The 18,987-nt window shown below is 51.3% G+C and overlaps 1 protein-coding gene and 1 pseudogene across 1 annotated transcript in view; one reads left to right on the forward strand and one right to left on the reverse strand.

Annotated features, from left to right (window-relative positions):
• LOC140389828 (spermatogenesis-associated protein 16-like) overlaps positions 1-18,987 on the forward strand; it is a 370,821-nt gene that overhangs the window by 244,929 nt on the left and 106,905 nt on the right. The gene's annotated exons all lie outside the window — the stretch shown is intronic.
• LOC140389309 (cytochrome b-c1 complex subunit 10 pseudogene) lies at positions 18,345-18,685 on the reverse strand (annotated as a pseudogene).

Consider the following 18,987-nt stretch of genomic DNA (forward strand, 5'->3'; position numbering starts at 1 on the left):
ACTGACCAGGTTCTTTATCGGAGGTCTCTGTTCTATTCGCTGTGCTTTCACTCAGGGTGCTTCATGCGAGAGGTTGCTCCATGGATTACGCCCCCAAAATGAGTCAAGAACTGTGTATTTATCCCTCCTGTGTGTGTTGCATGCAAGGAGTCATGTTCGTTCCAAGAACACAATGGGCTGAATGACCTCATTCTTCTAACAACATTTTCCATCCTGCAGACATGATGGGCGGAATTCTCCGACACCCTGCCGGGTCGGAGATTCGGCGCAGTGCCGCGCGAATCGCGCCCCGATGCCGGGACGCAATTCTCCGCAATGCGGAGAATCAGCGCCAGCGTGGTCGGCGTGGCACGTCCAGGATAGGCGCCAACTCTCCGGCCCGGGCTGGCACCCTGATTCTCCAGGCCGGATGGGCCGAGCAGCCGTCAACATAAAGCAGAGTTCCGCCGGCGCCGTTGTAACCTGCTGTGGGCCGGCTGGACCTCGGCGTTGAAGGATCCAGGTGCGGCCTGTGGGGGGGGTGGAATGGGGGGGTCCGACCCCAGGGGGTGCCTCCGTAGTTGCCTGGCCCGCGATCGGGGCCCACCGATCGGCGGGCTGTCCTCTCTGCCCCCCCCGGCCTCCTTTCCTCCACAATGGCTCCTGTAGCCCTGCGCCATTTGGCGTTGGGGCCGCCGCGGGGAAGAAGGCCACTGCGAATGCGCTAATTGGCACTGGCCCAACTGCATGCGCTAGTTGGCGCCGGCTCAACTGCGCATGCACGGACCCCGCGGCACCGGGATCGGCAGCTGGGGCGGCGGAGGCCGCTCCAGTGCCGTCCTAACCCCCTGTGGGCTGCAGAATGGGGTCCCAGAATGGGCGCCGACGTCGGAGTAAAACACTCCCGTTTTTACTCCGGCGTCGGCACTTAGCCGCCCTTTGGGAGAATCCCGCCAATTGTTTTTCCAATATTTCGACCTTGCGGTTTCAGGTGTTAGATCCTGGTTGGGTCAACATAGGCTTTGAGAAGGTCTTGAGGTTGAGGTTAAGGCGTTGCGTTCTGTCTCGTTGCAAATGAGCCTTGATGGCTTCTTGTGTTTAATGTGTTGACCTGTGCGGCTGAGAGTATCCTGTTTATCACTTTGCAAACTTTTCTCAATAGGCCATGTCAAAAGGTCCCTGAAAATTGTCATTTGAAGTTGACCAAATTTCCCAACATGCCTGTCATAATTCATTTAGCATAAGCTGAACCTTATTGCTACAACTGTATCTTGAGTACCTGAGGTGGAATAATAAGTTCTGAGGAATGTATATATCATGTACTTTTTGGACGCTACCCAAATCGTTCTTATTGCAGTTACTTTGCCTCCTTCCCTTTTTGAACAAGGGTTCCACACTGGCAGTTTTCAGCCTTCCTGCTGCTGCCGCCATGGGGGATACAGGACAGAGTATTCTCCAGGACATGGGTGGGAGAGGGAAAGGTATCAGACATCTACCAAGAACTTATGGAATCGGAGGAAACTCCGGTGGAGGAGCTAAAGGGCAAGTGGGGAGACAAGCTGGGGGGAGAGATAGAGGTGGGTCTGTGGGCGGATGCCCTGAGCAGGATTAACACATCCTCACCATGTGCCAGGCTTAGCCTGATACAATTCAAGGTAGTCCACCGGGCACACATGACAGTGGTCTGGAATAGCAAGTTTTTCGGGGTAGAGGACAGATGTGTGAGGTGCGTGGGAAGTCCAGCAAATCATGTCCACATGTTTTGGGCATGCCCGGAGCTCAGAGTTTTGGCAGAGTTTCGCTAAGGCGATGACCACGGTACTCAAAACATGGGTGGTGCCGAGTCCGGAGGTGGCGATCTTTGGAGTGTCGGAAGAGCCGGGAGTTCAGGGGGTGAAAGAGGATGACGTTTTGGCCTTTGCCTCCCTGGTAGCCCGGAGACGAATCTTATTAATGTGAAGGGACTCAAAGCCCCCTAGTGTAGAGACCTGGGTTTGTGACATGGCTGGGTTTCTTAGTCTCGAGAAAATAAAGTTTGCCTTAAGAGGGTCAGTGCTAGGGTTCACCCGGAGGTGGCAGCCATTCGTCAGCTATCTCGGGGAAAATCAAAATGTCAGCAGAAGCAGAATTCCAAAAGGGGGGGGGGGGGGGGGGGGGGGGGGGGCGGGGGGAAGAGATCCAGACTGTTGTTTTATTGTTGGGTGGTGTGAAGATTGTGATGGGGGTGGAAATGTTTATTGTGCCATGTTTATGTCGCTGTTATTATAAAAATTGCAAATACCCTAATAAAAATATTTTTAGAAAAAAATAAATGCAGCATGTGCTTCCACATTGAGAACAACGTTAGATGTTGTCTCTGCACTATTGCTTGTGGCTCTCGATAACACATCTGCCACAACTAATTCTTTGCCTGGTGTGTAGACCAGCATAACGTCATATCTTCTTAGCTTCATCATCATGCGTTGCAACCTTCATGACTTGTCATTTAGATCTTTCTTGATGATGTTTACTGGTGGGCGATGGTCAGTTTCTCCAACAAAATCTAGTAGGCCACACACAAATCGTGAAATTTACTGATGCCCGTCAACAGGCATAGGCATTCTATTTCGATTTGTGTATACCTTTTCTCTGTCAGTGTCATAGCCCGAGATGCATATGCAACTGGTTCCATTGATTATTATTTGCTCTTTGTAGCAGAACTGCCCCAATGCCATCCTGGCTGGTGTCTGTTGATATCTTAGTCTCCTTGGTGGAGTCGAAAAATGCAAGCCCTGGAGCTGTTGTGGTCCGTGCTGATTTCATAGCTTGACACTCAGTTGCATGCTTAGGTGTCCACGGAAACTCAACCTTTTTCTTGGTCAGGTTTCATAAAGCTGCTGTTCTGCTGGACAGATTCGGAATAAATTTGCCGATGAAATTAACCACCCCCAGCATTCATAAAATTGCCACCTTCTCTGTTGGTATTGGCATCTGACCAGCGGCATTAATCTTAGGTTGGTCTGGTTGTAGCTTAGGTAGAGATCACATCGCCAAGAAAGTTCAAATTCTGGATGCCAAATTGGCACTTATCTCTTTTAGCTTCAGCCCATTGGAGTGAACCCTGGTTGGGACTTTTAGAGGCCTCTCAGTGTTCTTCCGGAGTGTTGGACCATATTGTTAAATCATCCACATACACCCGAACACCTGATATGTCTTTGATGATGGTTTCCATTGCACAGTGGAAGATCTCGGAAGCTGAGATAATGCCAAAAGGTAATCGGTTAAAACAATACCGACCAAAGGGAGTGTTAAAAGTACACAACTTTCGACTTTTATTGTCGAGACATAGTTCCAGAATCCCTTGGACGCATCCAATTTAGGGAAATATTTAGCATGTGCCATTTCTGCCGTTATCTCATCTTTTTTTTGTTATGGGATAGTGTTCCAGTCTTATATTATTGTTCAAGTCATAGAATTTACAGTGCAGAAGGAGGCCATTAGGCCCATCGAGTCTGCACCGGCTCTTAGAATGAGTACCCTGCCCAAACCCACACCTCCTCCCTATCCCCATAACCCGACCCAACACAAAGGGCAATTTTGGACACTAAGGGCAATTTAGCATGACCAATGCACCTAACCTGCACATCTTTGGACTGTGGGAGGAAACCGGAGCACCCGGAGGAAACCCACGAACACACGGGGAGAATGTGCAGACTCCGCACAGACAGTGAACCAAGCCGGGAATCGAACCTGGGACCCTGGAGCTGTGAAGCAATTGTGCTAACCACCATGCTACCTGCTGCCCTAAGTCTTTTGGATCGATGCACAGTCTCAGGTCCCCATTTGGTTTACGCACACACACCATATAGAGCTTACCGAGTCTGTCGGCTCAGTCACCTTTGCGATAATGTCGCATTGCTGCATTCTGTCTAATTCATCCTCGAGACGGTCCCTTAATGGCGCTGGCACTCTTCTGGGCAGATGTATTACTGGCTCAGCTTTGTGTTTTAGTTTGATGCGATATGTGAAGGCCAGAGTGTCCATTCCATTGAAGACATACTTGTATTTCCTCAAAATGGCTTCAATTCGATCCTTTGGTGATCCATTTGTACTGCTGGTTGTGTGTATTCGTTATACTAACTTATGTTTGATGCACACGTCTATTAGTGGTGACTTGTTGTCGTCTACAATCTCGATGTCTACTGGCATGGAGATGTCACCATGCTGCACCATGAGGCAGCAGGAATCTTTGGTCATTATGGCATTAACATGCGCTTTGCAATGCGCATCAAATTTTTCCATGACTCATTCAAACTTTTTTTTATCCTCTCCGTCTGTAAATGCAAATGAATTAAATAATTCTAATGCCTGCAGTCCAGCCAAATTGAGGAGATTTTTCTGTGATCAGGAGTTGATTCTTTTTTTAAAAAAATATTTTTATTCTCCTTCTTCACATTTTCTCCCGAATTTACACCCACCAACAATAAACAATAATCAGCAACAGATATGTCAATCCCCATAACAATAACAACGATCCCATCCTCCCACCAACCCCCAAACATCAGCCCACATGTTTATATAAACAAATGACAAAAAGGAATCAGAGATCACCCATAGTCATCCTTAATATACACAGCCCTCCTCCCTCACAACCCTCCCACCCACCCACCCCCCCGCAACTAATGTTCGATGTTATCCAGTTCTTGAAAATGAATAAATAGTGCCCATGACTTGTAGAACCCCTCCGAGCTTCCCCTCAGTTCGAACTTAACCTTCTCAAGGGTCAAGTATTCCAACAGGTCCCCCCGCCATGCCAGGGCACAGGGTGGAGAGGCTGCTCTCCATCCCAGCAGGATCCGCCTTTGGGCGATCAACGAAGCGAAGGCTATGATATCTGCCTCCGCACCCGTTTCCAACCCTGGCTGGTCCAGCACCCCGAATATGGCCTCTCGGGGACCCGGGTCCAGTTTCACACGCACCATCTTGGAAATTACCCTAAAAACCTCCTTCCAGTACTCCACTAGCTTTGGACAGGACCAAAACATATGAACGTGACACCCGCACCGCTCACATGCATCTTCTACTCCTTCAAAAAATCAGCTCATCCTCGCCCTCGTGAGGTGCGCTCTATATACCACCTTCAGCTGTATCAGCCCCAACCTCGCACACGAGGTGGAGGCATTCACTCTCCGGAGCACCTGACACCAGACCCCCTCCTCTATAACCTCTCCCAGCTCTTCCTCCCACTTTGCTTTGATCCCTTCCAGTGCTGCCTTATCCTCTTCCAGAATAGCTCCGTACACCATTGACACTGCCCCCTTCTCCACTTCTCTTGTCGTCAGCACCTCCTCTAGCAATGTGGAGGCCGGTTCCTCCGGGGAAGCTCAGTATCTCCTTCCTGGCAAAATCCCGAACCTGCATGTATCTAAACGCTTCTCCCTGCTCAAGCCCATACTTTGCTTCCAGCTCCCTCAATCCTGCAAACCGACCCCGAAGAAACAAATCTTTTAGCGTCTTAATCCCCTTCTCTTCCCATTTCCGAAAACTTCCATCCCACCTCCCTGGCTCAAATCTGTGGTTCCCCCGAATCGGCATTTCCCTTGACCCTGCCCCCAACCCGAAGTGTTGACGAAACTGCCTCCAGATTTTCAATGAAGCTATTATTACCGGACTCCCTGAGTATTTCCCCGGAGCTATCGGGAGCGGCGCTGTTGCTAGTGCTTTCAGCCCCGACCCCCTGCACAAACCCTCCTCCATTCTGACCCACTGAGAATCAACCCCTCTGACCCAGCTCCGCACCTTCTCCACATTCGCCGCCCAGTACTAGTACATCAGGTTCGGGAGACCCAAACTCCCTGCCTGCCTTCCCCTCTGTAGCAGCACCTTTCTCACTCTGGCCACCTTCCCTCCCCATATGAACGAGGTAATCCTTCCCTCAATCTCCCTGAAAAAAGACTTTGGCAGAAAAATCGGTAGGCATTGAAAAATAAACAGAAATCGCGGCAACACATTCATTTTAACCGCCTGTACCCGACTCGCCAGTGACAGAAGAAGACCATCCCACCTTGCCAGATCGGCTTTCACTCTCCCCACCAAACTAGTGATGTTGTACCTGCGAAGCTTACCCCCACTCCCGGGCAAGCTGCACCCCCAGATACCTAAAGTGAGTCCCTGCCCTATGGAATGGCAGCCCCCCCACCCCTGCCCCCACCCCCGGCCGAGACACCACAAAATACTCACTTTTGTCCAGGTTCAGCTTGTACCCCGAGAAAGACCCAAATACTCGCAGTACTTCCAATATTCCTCCTATCGACGCACTCGGTTCCGACACATACAGCAGCAAGTCGTCGGCATACAAGGACAAACTATGCTCTATCCCCCCCGCACTATTCCTTTCCATGCTCCCGAACTTCTTAATGCGATGGCCAACGGCTCAATCGCAAGTGCAAACAGCAGGGGGGGGGGGTGGACATAGGACATCCCTGTCTCGTCCCACAGTGGAGAGAAAAGTATCTCGAACTGATATTGTTTGTGCGGACACTCGCCTTCGGCTCCTTATGGAATAGCTTTACCCAGTTCACAAATCTTGGTCCAATCCCAAACTGCTCCAGCACTGCCATCAGGTACCCCCATTCTACCCGATCAAACGCCTTCTCGGCGTCCAATGCCACAACTACCTCGGTTTCCTTCCCTTCCGCCGGTGCCATAACGACGTTCAAAACCCTCCTAATGTTCAAAAACAGCTGCCTCCCTTTCACGAACCCCATCTGATCCTCCCCTATTACCTTCGGAAGGCACTCCTCCAACCTATCCGCCAGTACCTTCGCCAATACTTTTGCGTCCACATTCAGAAGTGATATGGGCCTATACGACCCACACTCCGTCGGATCCTTATCCTTTTTTAGCAACAGTGAAATCGATGCCTGCCCCAAGTTTGTGGCAGCACTCCCTTCCCTATTGCCTCTTCAAACATCACCACCATCAGAGGTGCCAACTTATCCTTGAATTTTTTATAATATTCCACCGGAAACCCATCCAGCACTGCCACCTTCACCGACTGCATCCTCCCAATCGCATCCTTTGTCTCCTTCTCCTTCTAATGTAGTCCTGTCCCCCTCCCCTAGCCTCGGGTACTCCAACCCATCTAGAAATTCCTGCATCTCACGGTCTCCCCAGGTGGCTCTGCCCTGTAAAACCTCTCATAAAACTCCTCAACAACCTTGTTAATCAGCTCCGGAGCCACCATCAACTTCCCTGCCCTATCCCTCACCTGAAGAATTTCCCTTGCCGCTGCCTCCCTCCAGAGCTGACCTGCTAACATACGCCCCACCTTATCTCCATGTTCATAAACTGCACCCCTTGCTAGTCTCAGTTAGTGCACCGCCATCCTGGTGGACAGTCGGTCGAAGCTCGCCTATAGTTCCTTCCTTTTTTCCAGCTTTGCTGGGTCCCCATCTTCTGCATACCTCCTATCTACCTCCAACATCTCATCTATTACCCTCTGCCGCTCCAATCTCTCCTCTTTGTCCACACTGGCCTTAAGCAAAATTACCTCACCCCTCACCAGAGACTTTAGAGCCTCCCAGACAACTGCCTTTGACACCTCACCCGTACAGTTGAAACCTACATATTCCTTAATTACCTTTTCAATTTTCTCACAGAATACTTGGTTCCCCAAAAGCCCCACATCTAGTTTCCACCCCGGTCTCTGCGCTACCCCCTTCTCCAGTACCACATCCACCCAATGTGGAGCGTGATCTGACACTGCAATTGCAGAGTATTCCGACCCCTTGACTCCAGCCAGCAAAGCCTTTCCCACCACAAAAAAGTCGATCGCGAGTATGCCTTATGGACTGAGAAGAACAAGTACTCCCGTTCCCTTGGGTGCAGGAACCTCCAAGGGTCCACTCCTCCCATTTCCACCATTAACCCAGCCAGCGCCTTCGCCCCCTCACGATGGGACCAGCGAGCGCGGCCGTGATCTGTCCAACCTTGGCTCCTGCACCAAGTTCCAGTCCCCCCCCCCACCACAATCAGCTCATGTGTCCAAGTCCGGAATGGCCCCAAACACCTTCCTCGCGAATCCTACATCGTCCCAGTTGGGACCGTATACACTTAACAGCGCCACTAATCTCCCCTCCAGCGCCCCTGCCACAATCACATATCTCTGATGCACGATCAATGAATACTAAAGCGAGGTTGTAGTCCAACTGAAGGCTTTAATAAGCTGGATGTTTCCCCCAGCAGCTCAGGTACAGAAAGGCGGCTGCTGGGGCGGCACAGGCTCTTATACCCCGTCTTGCAGGGCGGAGCTACCATACAGCTTGACCAATGGGAAACATACAATATCTACCAATGGTGTTAAAGCATTACTAGGTACCATAATACCTCTACACAGACTACCACATTCACCCCTGTTAAAAATAGAGTCTGGCAGGGGTGGTGGCTTGGCATTACAACATGGTAACGTGGTAGAAGTTATAGTTATGAAAGTACCGTAATACCTCTGTACAGCGTTTTGTCTTATTGTCGTAACTATTTACAATTTCACAATTGACTATGTACACTTTAAGATGAAGCAATCAGTCGATCGGGGGCCCTGGTCGTCCTCTGTGATCGTCGAAGCTTTGGTGGTGATGCCAGCGGAGGCTCGGGCGTCTGTGACTCCGGGAGCGTGGCCTCGATCTCTGTGGCAGCTTCAGCACCCCTAGACGGTGCTGGGGTGGAAGCCAATTGACCTGGGAAGGGAGCATCTGTGGGGTGCGTCTGTGGGCGGGGGGGCCTAGACGGGGCCGGTGGAAGAACCGATCCTCCTGGGAAGGGGGCGGCTTTCAGGTGCACCAGTGGGAGGGAGGGTGGGACTGGTGGCTGGGGTGTGCGTGGGGATTCGGCGGGCGCCAGGTCTCGTAGGGAGACCGTATCTTGTCGGCCGTCGGGGTACGCCACGTAGGCGTACTGGGAGCTAGCGTGGAGAAGATGGACCCTCTCGATCAACGGGTCCGACTTGTGCGCCTGCACGTGTTTTCGGAGCAGGAGCTGCCAGCCAGGTCGGGAGCGAGGTCCCACAGGAGGACTTCCTGGGGAAGACAAGGAGACGTTTGTGAGGTATTTGGTTGGTCGTGGTACAAAGCAGTGACCGGATGGAGTGGAGGGCATGCGGGAGGACTTCCTGCCAGCGGGAGACTGGGAGATTCCTGGACCATAGGGCCAGTAGGACGGTCTTCCAGACCGTTCAGTTCTCCCTCTCTACCTGTCCGTTACCCCGGGGGTTGTAACTGGTCGTCCTGCTTGAGGCAATGCCCTTGCTGAGCAGGAATTGACGCAGTTCGTCTCTCATAAAGGAGGACCCCCTATCACTATGTATGTAAGCGGGGAACCCGAACAGCGTAAAGATGCAATGGAGGTCCTTGATGACGGTGGTTACGGTCATGCCGGGGCAGGGGATGGCGAATGGGAACCGGGAGTACTCGTCAATCACGTTCAGGAAGCACGTGTTGCGGTCGGTGGAGGTAGCCTTTGAAGTCCATACTGTGGCGTTCAAAGGGATGGGAAGCCTTTATCAGGTGCGCTTTCTCTGGCCTGTAGAAGTGCGGTTTGCACTCCGTGCAGATTTGGCAATTCCTGGTGGCTGTCCTGACCTCCTTGATGGAGTAGGGCAGGTTGTGGGTCTTGATAACGTGGAAGAAGCGAGTGACCCCCGGGTGGCAGAGGTCCTCGTGGAGGGCTCGGAGGCAGTCCACTTGTGTGTTGGCACATGTGCCGCGGGACAGGGCATCAGGAGGCTCGTTTAGCTTCCCGGGACGATACAAGATGTCATAGTTATAGGTGGAGAGTTCAATCCTCCACCGCAAGATCTTATCTTTTTTTATCTTGCCCCGCTGTGCATTATCGAACATGAAGGTGACCAACCGTTGGTCAGTGAGGAGAGTGAGTCTCCTGCCGGCCAGGTAATGCCACCAATGCCGCACAGCTTCTACTATGGCCTGGGCCTCCTTTTCGACTGAGGAGTGGCGGATTTCGGAAGCATAGAGGGTATATGAGAAGAAGGCCACGGGTCTGCCCGATTGGTTGAGGGTGGCCGACAGAGCTACGTCAAGACGCATCGTTCTCGACCTGGAAGGGGAGGGACTCGTCGATGGTGTGCATCGTGGCCTTTGCAATGTCTGCTTTGATGTGGCTGAAGGCCTGGCGGGCCGCTATCAACAGGGGGAAAACTGTGGATTGGATCAGGGGACGGGCCTTGTCCGCATAGTTGGGGACCCACTGGGCATAGTAAGAAAAAAAGCCTAGGCAGCGCTTCAGGACCTTGGAGCAGTAAGGGAGGGGGAACTCCATAAGGGGGCGCATGCGTTCAGGGTCGGGGCCTAGAACTCCATTTCGCACATTGTAGCCGAGGATGGCTAGGCGGTCGGTGGCACTACGTAGCCGAGGATGGCTAGGCGGTCGGTGCTAAACACGCATTTATCCTTGTTGTACGTAAGGTTAAGGATCTTTGCGATCTGGAGGAATTTTCGGAGGTTGGTGTCGTGGTCCTGCTGGTCATGGCGCAGAAGGTGACATTATCGAGATTCGGGAATGTTGCCCGTAAACCGTACCGGTCAACCATTCGGTCCATCTCGCACTGGAAGACCCGAGACCCCGTTAGTGACACCGAAGGGAACCCTTAAGAAGTGGTAGAGCCGCCCATCTGCCTCGAAGGCAGTGTACTTGCGGTCACTAGTGCGGATGGGGAGCTGGTGGTAGGCGGACTTAGGATCCACCGTGGAGACGACCTTGTAATGCGCGATCCTGTTTACCAGGTCAGATATGCGGGGGAGAGGGTATGTGTCCAGCTGCGTAAACCTGTTGATGGTCTGACTGTAGTCGATGACCATCCTATGCGTCTCCCCGGTTTTTACCACCACTACTTGAGCTCTCCAGGGACTGTTGCTAGCTTCAATGACTCCTTCCCTCAGTAGCCGTTGGAGCTCTGACCTAATAAAGATCCGATCCTGGGCACTGTACCCTCTGCTCCTGGTGACGATGGGTTTGCAATCCGGGGTGAGGTTCGCAAACAGGGAAAGCGGATCGACCTTGAGGGTCGCGAGGCTGCAGACAGTGAGAGGGGGTATAGGGCCGTCGAATTTGAAAGTTAGACTTGAGGTTGCACTGGAAGTCTAACCCTCGGAGTGTGGCCGCACAGAGGTGGGGAAGGACGTAGAGCCGGTAATTTTTAAACTCCCTTCCCTGGACCGTGAGGTTTGCTACACAAAACCTCTTTATCTCTACTGAGTGGGAACCGGAGGCCTGGAGATTTTTTTGATTAACGGGGTCGACGGGGAGAGAACAGCGCCTTACCGTGTCGGGGTGTAAGAAGCTCTCCGTGCTCCCAGAGTCTATTAAGCAGGACGTCTCGTGCCCGTTGATTAGTACCGTTGTTGTAGCAGTTGAGAGTGATCAAGGCCGTGACTGGTCCAGGGTCACAGAGGCTAATCGCGGCAGCAGTTGAATGTTCTTTTCGGGCGGTGTGTGGTCAGCCGAGCTGGGGTCCTGGGAGTCCCTCCAAGATGGCGTCGCCCATTGATCACACATAGCGGGGAGTGCACAAAATGGCGGCACCCATCCATCGCACGTGGCGTCCGCGGGACAAGATGGCGGCGCCCGGAGGCCGCACATGGCCCTGGAGGAGGAAGATGGCGGCACCCGCTGGCCACACAGGGACAGTGGAGAGGAGTGTGGTGGCAGTCCACATTCGCCACCGGAGACCGCAGCGACCGCTCGGGCCTGGCATACCGGCACGAAGTGGCCCTTTTTACCGCATCCCTTGCAGGTGGATGCGAGGGCCGGACAGTGCTGCTGGGGGTGCTTGGCCTGCCCGCAAAAATAGCAGCGGGGGCCCCCGGGGTTGCCAGGCCGTCTTGCAGCACAAGCTTGTGGGGGGATGGGAGATGTCTCTGGATCGGCCGCGGGGGGGGTTCCACGCTGCCCAGGGGGGTGCCGCGCGGTAGGGGATGTATGCGCGGGCGTTTCGGGAGGCCACATCCAGGGAGCCGGCAAGGGCCCGTGCTTCCTTGAGACCTAGGGTGTCTTTCTCCAGCAATCGCTGCCGGATTTGGGAGGACAGCATACCTGCAACGAAAGCGTCCCGGATGAAAAGTTGTGTGGTTGCTCGCCGAAACTTGCGGGCAGCTGCAGTTTCTCCCCAACACCAGGAGCGCACGGTAGAATTCTTCCAGTGATCCCCCAGGGATTTGTCGCCTCGTCGCTAGCAGATGTCGGGCGTAGACCTGGTTTACCGGGCGAATATAATGTCCTTTTAGCAGCTCCATTGCTGCATCGAAGTCGTCCGCGTCCTCGATGAGGGTGTAAATTTCTGGGCTCACACTAGAGTGCAGGACTTGCAATTTCTGTTCTCCCGTGGGTGTGTTTTCGGCCGTTCCGAGATATCCGTTAAAACACGCCAGCTAGTGCTTGAAGGTTGCTGCTGAGTTTGCCGCATGGCGACTGAGTTGCAGACACTCCGGCTTGATTCGCAGCTCCATCCTTTTTAATCTAGCTTATTAAATTGATGCATGATCAATGACTGCTAAAGTGAGGTTGTAGTCCAACTGAAGGCTTTAATAAGCTAGATGTCTCCCCCAGCAGCTCAGGTACAGACAGAGGCTGCTGGGGCGGCACGGGTTCTTATACCCCGCCTTGCAGGGTGGAGCTACCATACAGCTTGACCAATGGGAAACATACAATATCTACCAATGGTGTTCCAGCATTACTAGGTACCGTAATACCTCTACACAGACTACCACAATCTACCCCCCCTGATCTGCCACCACCTTCTCTATCTGGAAGCGTACCCTTTTGCTGACCAACACCGCTACCCCTCGAGCCCTTCCATCAACTCCAGAGTGAAACACTTGGCTAACCCAGCCCTTTTTAAGTCTCACCTGGTCCTTCACCCTCAAGTGAGTCTCCTGCAGCATTGCTGCATCGGCTTTCAAACTTTTAAGATGCGCGAACACCCTTGACATCTTGACCGGACCTCCTAGCCCTCTCACGTTCCACGTGACTATCCTTACTGGGGATCTCTCACCCCCCCCCCCACCTTTCTTATCCACATCATCATACCCCCGGGCCCAGCCCCATAAGCCTGACCCGCCCCTGTCCATTGTTAACATTGAACCCCTTCCCCCCCCCCCTCCCCAGGTGACACTAAAGTCGGTGGAGTTGTGGACAGTGCGGAAGGATGTTACCAGTTACAGTGGGACATAGATAAGATGCAGCGCTGGACTGAGAGGTGGCAAATGGAGTTTAAAAAGTGTGAGGTGATTCATTTTGGAAGGAATAACAGGAAGACAGAGTACTGGGCTAATGGTAAGATTCTTGGTAGTGTGGATGAGCAGAGAGATCTCGGTGTCCATGTACATAGATCCCTGAAAGATGCCACCCAGGTTGAGAGGGTTGTTAAGAAGGCGTACGGTGTGTTAGCTTTTATTGGTAGAGGGATTGAGTTTCGGAGCCATGAGGTCATGTTGCAGCTGTACAAAACTCTGGTGCGGCCGCATTTGGAGTATTGCGTGCAATTCTGGTCGTCGCATTATTGGAAGAATGTGGAAGCATTGGAAAGGGTGCAGAGGAGATTTACCAGAATGTTGCCTGGTATGGGGCAGCACGGTAGCATTGTGGATAGCACAATTGCTTCACAGCTCCAGGGTCCCAGGTTCGATTCCGGCTTGGGTCACTGTCTGTGCGGAGTCTGCACATCCTCCCAGTGTGTGCGTGGGTTTCCTCCGGTTTCCTCCCACAGTCCAAAGATGTGCAGGTTAGGTGGATTGGCCATGATAAATTGCCCTTAATGTCTAAAATTGCCCTTAGTGTTGGGGTGGGATTACTGGGTTCTAGGGATCGGGTGGAGGTGTTGACCTTGGGTAGGGTGCTCTTTCCAAGAGCCGGTGCAGTCTTGATGGGCTGAATGGCCTCCTTCTGCACTGTAAATTCTATGTTTATTCTATGTATGGAGGGAAGATCTTATGAGGGAAGGCTGAGGGACTTGAGGCTGTTTTCGATAGAGAGAAGAAGGTTAAGAGGTGACTTAATTGAGGCATACAAGATGATCAGAGGATTAGATAGGGTGGACAGTGAGAGCCTTTTTCCTCGGATGGTGATGTCTAGCATGAGGGGACATAGCTTTAAATTGAGGGGAGATAGATATAGGACAGATGTCAGAGGTAGGTTCCTTACTCAAGAGAGTAGTAAGGGCGTGGAATGCCCTGCCTGCAACAGTAGTGGACTCGTCAACATTAAGGGCATTCAAATGGTCATTGGATAGACATATGGACGATAAGGGAATAGTGTAGATGGGCTTTAGAGTGGTTTCACAGGTCGGCGCAACATCGAGGGCCGAAGGGCCTGTACTGCGCTGTAATGTTCTATTTTCTATGTTCTAAGAACCCCCCTACCTTTCCCCCTGAAACAACATCCCCCAACATCCATCCCTTCACCCCCTCTCACTCGCCTCGTAGGCCCATTGAAGCCTGCTATCCGTGCTCCAACGTCCGCAGCCCTCCTCTCACCTCACCTCCGTTCACTAGCTGACTTTAGTTAGCTAGCGTGGGTGGCTCCCCCCGCCAAGACATATCGCCCCCTTCCACCCAGTCCCAGAGAAAGAAACAACAAAAGGAATCCAACAATCCAACCCCTACAATTCATTAACATAACATTTAACCGTCACAACACAGAACGCCAATCAACCCACCATTAAACTTGAACTCTGCAACAATGCAAAGAGAAGTAATTTACAATACAAATCAGTAAAAAGAAAGTTGTAAAATTTGTACATTTTCCAGCTGCTCAAGCAGTCCACAGTCTCTCTTCCAGTTCTGCTCTTCACGTCTGTCCCAAGGCTTCTGCCGTCACAAACGCCTCAGCTGTCTCAAAATAAAAGTCTTTGGCGTTGTACGTTACCCTCAACTTTGCTGGGTACACCATACCAAATTGCATCCCCTTCTACAATGCCGCTTTCACTCGCCCAAAAGCTGCTCGTCTTTTTGCCAACTCCACCGTCAAGTCCTGGTAGATCCGAACCGCAGTACCATCCCACAGCACCTCACGCTTCTGCTTCGCCCAGCTTAATACGTTCTCCTTCATGCAAAATTTATGGAAGCAGATAATTACTGCTCTTGGCTGCTCATTCACTTTGGGCTTCGGCCTTAATGAACAATGAGCTCAGTCTAGCTCGTACCGGGAGGGGTCCTCACCCTCCCCCATCAGCTCCGCCAACTTCTTAGCAAAGTATTGTGTTGGCCTTGGGCCCTCTGTCCCTTCGGGCAAGCCCACAATTCTCAAATTGTGCCGCCTTGAGCAGTTTTCCAAGTCTCCAAACTTTGCTCAGAGTCCTCTGTTGACCTCCACCACCCTCCGCAGCTCGTCCCCCATCGAGGTGACCTGGTCGCTGTGTCGTGACATGGCCTCCTCCACTTCCTTCATCTTCTCGCCCTCCTCTCTCACCTCGGCCAATGCCTTTGCCACCGCCACCCTCACCGGGGCAATTGCCTCCTCCACCAATGACTTCAATGCGACCGCCGTTTCCTTCCTCAAGGCCTCCATGTGCCTCGCAAACTGTTTTTCCAGCTCCACTGCCATCATCTCAGTCATCTTCTCCACCGTAAGTAGCGCGGCCCCGCCTTCCAGTTCGACTTCCGCCATCCTATCAACACTTTTGCTCGTCTTTTCCTTCAGCGGCGAACCCGCGTTTCCTCCTTCAACGCTGCTCTTCGCATCCTTTACCGGCTTATTGTTTTTTATTTTCTCTCTTTTCACCTCTCTCCGCCTCCACCCTCCTGTCCTTCGTCAATCTGAATTATTCTTTTTTTTTTTAAAAAGGGGAGAGAAAAATAAAAATCTTAGCACCAAACTTCCTTAAACCTTCTTTCTTTCTCTCTCCTCTACATTCACCCAGAGCTCCCCTGGGACCAGGCTTCAGCCTTCTTTCTTCCTCCTAGGTGGGAGCCATCCGATGTGGGACACCCCACCTACATTGTGCTCGGGCCTGCCGCCTCGGCCTCCTCGTAGCTCCGCCCCCGCTGCTCTGACCTCGACGCCGCGCTGGGCCCAGCGCCTCAGCCCCCACCACCCGACACCCGCGCAGGGTTCTTCGCCTGTTTTTCAACCGGCCCCGCTGGCTGCTCGTGTGGTCCCAAAGGCCGACGATAGTTGGGGGGGTGCGTGTAGACTCGGGGAAATCTCCGAAATCACCGCAAATCTTGGCCACCGGCGGGAGCTCTTGTTGCTCCACCGGAACAGGAGTTGATTCTAATGCGGAGGCAGATAGATAAACTTCAAATTGCTGTATGAAGTTTTTCCAGTTTAGACTGAGTTAACCGCTTGCCCTGAAGTGTTCTGGCTTTCTCAGACCTTCCATTTTTGCGATCTGGAACTTGGTGCTGTCTTCAAGGTCTATGTCGTGGCCTGATTGTACTTTTCTTTCTAGACTCTATGCTAACTTTCTACTCAATGCTTACTTTGTAGGAACACATGACATGATACCATGTGGTGTTCTTTGTGATTCTTGTGCTCAGGATGAATGTTGTAGTGTTCACAAAGACCACAAAAGCGAAGTTCATAAACAAAGCTAACATTTATTTACACTACTTAAATTAAGTTCGACCACTTACTCCTAAAGTAAACAATAAGCTAACCTATAATCTATACTCACCTACACTAGTCTCAACGCTCTAATACTGTACTGCACTCTCTATCTATCACTGTTTTCTCCCAGAGATCTGTGAGTCACTGCTGTATATACTTCTGCATCGAGCTCCATCTAGTGGTTATCTACACCATTACATTAACACTTTATTATCTGTATATTTCCTATAATGTCACACAACTGGGGCGAAATTCTCCGGAAACGGCGCGATGTCCGCTGACTGGCGCCCAAAACAGCGCAAATCAGACGGGCACCGCGCCGCCCCAAAGGTGCGGAATGCTCCGCATCTTTGGGGGCCGAGCCCCAACATTCAGGGGCTAGGTCGGCGCCGGACGAATTTCCGCCCCGCCAGCTGGCGGAAAAGGCCTTTGGTGCCCCGCCAGCTGGGGCGGAAATGACATCTCCGGGCGGCGCATGCGCGGAAGCGTCAGCGGCCGCTGACAGCATTCCCGCGCATGCGCAGTGGAGGGAGTCTCTTCTGCCTCCGCCATGGTGGAGACCGTGGCGAAGGCGGAAGGGAAAGAGTGCCCCCACGGCACAGGCCCGCCCGCGGATCGGTGGGCCCCGATCGCGTCTTTCAGACTTGTGGGAGTAAACCGGAGCACCCGGAGGAAACCCACGCAGACACAGGGAGAACGTGCAGACTCCGCTCAGAGAGTGACCCAAGCCAGGAATTCAACCGGTCCCTGGCACTGTGAAGCAACAGTGCTAACCACTTTGTTACCATGCCACTCCTCCCATTTATCAAAATTATACTGCATCTGCCATACATTTGCCCACTCACTCAACCTGTCCAAATCACACTGATTGGTCTCTGTATCCTCCTCACAGTTCACTCTTCCACCCAATTTGTCGTCATCTGCAGATTTGGAGATATTACGTTTTGTTGCCTCCTCTAAATCATTAATGTATATTGTGAATAGCTGGGGTCCTAGCACCGATCCCTGCAGTACCCACTAGTCACTGCTTGCTAATTTGAAAAAGACAGGTTCATTCCTTCTTTGTTTCTTGTCTGCCAACCAGTTTTTCTATCCATTTCAATTCACTACTCCTTTACATGCTAATCTTTTATGTGGGATTTTGTCAAAAGCCTTCTGAGAGTCCAGATATATCACATCCACTGGCTCCCCTCAACAAGTCTACTATTTACATCCTCGAAGAATTCCAAAGGATGATTTCCCCTTCATAAGTCCATACTGATTCTGTCCGATCCTGCCACTGCTTCCAAGTGCTCAGCTATAAAATCTTTGACAATGGATTTGCAAATTTTTCCCACTAATGACATCAGGTTTACTGGTCTATAATTCCCTGTTTTCTCTCTACCTCCCTTTTTCAATAGTCCAATCTGCAGGAACTGTTCCAGCGTATATAGAATCCTGGAAGATGACCACCAATGCATCCGCTATTTCTAGAGGCAGTTCCTTAAGTATGCTGGGATGTAGATCATTAGGCCTGGGGGATTTATCAGCCTTCAATCTTCCCAACACTATTTCTCTACTAATATTGATCTCCTTCAGTTCCTCTCTCTTACTAAACCCTGTGTTCTCTGGTAACTAATGTGTCCTCATTTGTTTTTGGTTTTTTTGTTTTTTGTTTTGTTTGAGGTTTCATATTTTATTTCAGATACTGAAGATTCAATTTGGGGCAAAACTCAAAAGGTTGGAGTAGTCAGAACACAAAATGCTCACGTGGATACAGTTTGTTTCACATTGACACAGCCATTCAAAAGCTGCTAAAAATGATTCCTGCTACAACTTTAAAGTTCAAAAACATAAAAGTTCAGTTGAGGCTGTATTGATATCTGCCATTGGTCGCTTATCTGGATTGTTCATCTGCAGCCATTAAAACATGATTAGTTCATTCAGTCTTGAATTTCCCTCTTACATATGGGATACGGTCAACTATTACTCTCCAATCTGTAGCGTACACCAGTACCACACAACCAACACCTCCCCATGTTGCCATTGTTGGAATCCAGTTCTTTATCAACTGGACGTATCTGGGTCCGATTAATTTCGCCAACATCCCGGTGACCGCTCGCTGACCTACTCCCATGTGTCCTCATTTGTGAAGACAACTAAAGTATGTATTTAGTTGCTCAGTCATTTCTTCATCCCATATTATACGTTCCCCCGTTTCTGACTGTAAGGGACCTACATTTGTCTTCAACAATTTTTTTTCTCTTCATAATCAGTGGTCATGGTACGCTTTGATACCAACAGCATAGTACCTGTAGAAACTTTTACAGTCAGTTTTTATGTTCCCTGCAAACTTACTCTCCTACTCTATTTTCCCCTTCTTAAATCAATCCCTTGGTCCTTCTTTGCCAAATTCTAAACTGTTCCCAA

This window comes from Scyliorhinus torazame, chromosome 14 (genome assembly GCF_047496885.1).
Source record: "Scyliorhinus torazame isolate Kashiwa2021f chromosome 14, sScyTor2.1, whole genome shotgun sequence".
Taxonomy (NCBI): domain Eukaryota; kingdom Metazoa; phylum Chordata; class Chondrichthyes; order Carcharhiniformes; family Scyliorhinidae; genus Scyliorhinus; species Scyliorhinus torazame.